The following is a 2,698-nucleotide window of genomic DNA, read 5'->3' as shown; positions in this document are numbered from 1 at the left end:
CTGACGATAAACATCGACCTGATAAATAACTTGGAAGTCGGTGAACCTTTCTCTGACCACCCGCTGATAAATTACAAGTAGAGAATAATTCCAAGCCTTTTTGGAATTATATGAAATCATTAAGAAAAGGTACTAACGACCTAGTGTTCCTAAAAGAAGGAAGGTTAAGTGCAGAAATCACAGGTGATCAAGAGATTGCACAACGCATGAACGCATATTTTGCATCGGTATTCACACATGAACAAAAGACTCTTCCGGAATTCGATTATGTTCTCGATGAAAAGTTATGCAACGTTTCATGAACACTTAGCGAAGTGGAAAAACATCTGAAAAACCTAAACATACACAAGTCCCCAGGTCCTGATAAATTATTGCCTTTTACCCTAAAGGAATGCGCACTGGAACTATCTACATCACTTTGTAATCTATTTAACAAGTCGTTTCAACATGGCTCGCTGCCCATTGACTGGAAAATTGCGCATATTATTCCAGTCCATAAAAAGGCACCAAAACACAAAAAGGAAAACTATCGTCAATCTCTAATATCCATCATTAGCAAAACAGCTGAGAAGATTGTAACATCAAGAGTTGTTTCATTCTAGACTGAACATAAACTACTAAACCCAAGACAATTTGGCTACTTGGAAGAGAGATCGACAGTGTCGCAACTCTTAAGCTGTTATAACGACTGGTGCTTAACAAGAAATTCGTCAAAAGTATCTGATGTAATATTTCTGGACTTTTCAAAAGCGTTCGACTGTGTCCCCCATGAGCGCCTACTTTTTAAACTCAACAGGTATGGTATAGATGGGCAACTACACCTGTGGTTTAGGAACTTTTTAACCAATCGAAAACAAAGAGTTCTGATACGTGGATCGTACTCGGATTGGTCGCCTATTATATCTGGTGTCCCTCAGGGCTCAATACTGGGGCCGGTTATGTTCCTTATTTACGTGAACGACATACCTGACATTATCACGTCTACTGCCAAATTATTTGCTGATGACACCAAAATCTATCGACAGATAAATAACGTGGAAGATTCTATTGCTTTGCAGACAGATGTGACCACCCTCGACCTATGGGTGGATCGTTGGCAAGTGAAGTTTAATTCTACCAAATGTTAAGTCATGAGAATTTCACATAACAACGACAAAAGATCCACACGCTACAATAGATTGGGTGCCGTGTTACGAAATGTATCTAATTGTAAAGATCTTGGAGTTATTATGGCGAGTGACCTGAAATGGTCAAAACATGTTGAAAAAATATTTCATAAAGCAAACAGGGTACTTGGCTTTCTTAAGGGCACAGTTTTCCTATTTTGTACAAACCTTGGGTCATCCAATCTTGTAATAGGCTTGCCCGGTGTGGTCACCACACTTAGTCAAAGACATCCATGAAATCGAGAAGGTACAAAGAAGAGCCTCGCGAATCGCCTTAGACCAAAGAAGACAAGAGATGGCGTACGAGGAGAGGTGTAAAATTCTTAAATGGAACTCTTTAGTAAAAAGGAGGGATTTTCTTTCCCTGGTGGAATGCTATAAGATCGTATTCAATCTGAATGGATTAAAATTCAATGACTATTTTGAATTGTGCAGGAACACTAAGTCCAGATCAAACCATCCATATAAGTTACAAACCAAACTCGCAAAATCGAATCGTTATAAAAATTCTTTCTTTGTCAGAATTATCAAACCTTGGAACGATCTTCCTATTAATGTATTCAATTTTCGCGATAGCCCTAACGTTAGTAAGTTTAAATTAAGACTGAAGAATCATATGAATATTTATTGAACGGCCATTTTAAATCTATTTATGATAATTATCTATTTTTTATCTGCTTTTTTCATATTTCTATTACCTAGTTTTTTATAGTGACTTCAAATGACCTCTTTTCTTTAGGAGACCCTTGATATAGGGCTAGCCTCTGGGTTTCCTTTTTCTCAATAATTATGTATTTGTATGTTATTTTGAAATAAAGTATTGTATAATCGTTTGACACAGATGCTTGACTGTTTCGCGAGTAAACACGCCGCGTAACTTCATCACGGCGCCCGCTGAATCCGATATCACTTTCGATTTTGCGCTTTACTTGTGCAGCCAAAAGTACAATAGCAAAAATCTTCCAAAATTTTTGTCGCTGATCGTAACATTTTATATTCGGGGTTCAAAATTGTTTTTTTCATGTCGTAAATGTTGTTGCTGATGGCGAAATATTTTATTCTCGATCGACCATCCTGAAAACTTCCTTCTGCTCTTCCTAAAAACTGTGTATCAATATTTATTCACTTTTGCTTCTATATTTGTTTTGCATAAAGCAAGCTAACAAAATCTGTACCTTGCTTAGTTTGCATTTTTGGGCGTTAAAATAGAATTTTCGGTCCTTTGCTGCAGTTACCGAGTGGTATATTTTTTAGGTCACCCATCCTGGTACTAACCCCGCCGGACAGGGTTTAACTGCAGTGAACTTTTGTAGACGCTCAGAGTGCACGCTTCAACTTGTGGTGAACAGAAATTGTGAGGGAACTTGATCAACATGTCAGCGTAGAAGACAATGTCTCTCGATTCCCTTTTATTTTCTTCAATCTTTCTGGGTTTAGCACTTTGCGAGTAACCACATGTCTTCTCAGGGGGCCATTCACTTAAGACTTTTACCATGACACAACACTGATACAGAATACCAAAACAAAGTCGT

The 2,698-nt window shown here is 37.8% G+C and overlaps 1 pseudogene; it reads left to right on the top strand.

Annotated features, from left to right (window-relative positions):
• Positions 1-786: 786 nt before the first annotated feature.
• Positions 787-1,797, top strand: LOC138048447 (uncharacterized; annotated as a pseudogene).
• Positions 1,798-2,698: the final 901 nt, after the last annotated feature.

This window comes from Montipora capricornis, chromosome 5 (assembly GCF_036669925.1).
Source record: "Montipora capricornis isolate CH-2021 chromosome 5, ASM3666992v2, whole genome shotgun sequence".
Lineage (NCBI taxonomy): Eukaryota > Metazoa > Cnidaria > Anthozoa > Scleractinia > Acroporidae > Montipora > Montipora capricornis.
This window is presented reverse-complemented; position numbering and strand designations above follow the sequence as displayed.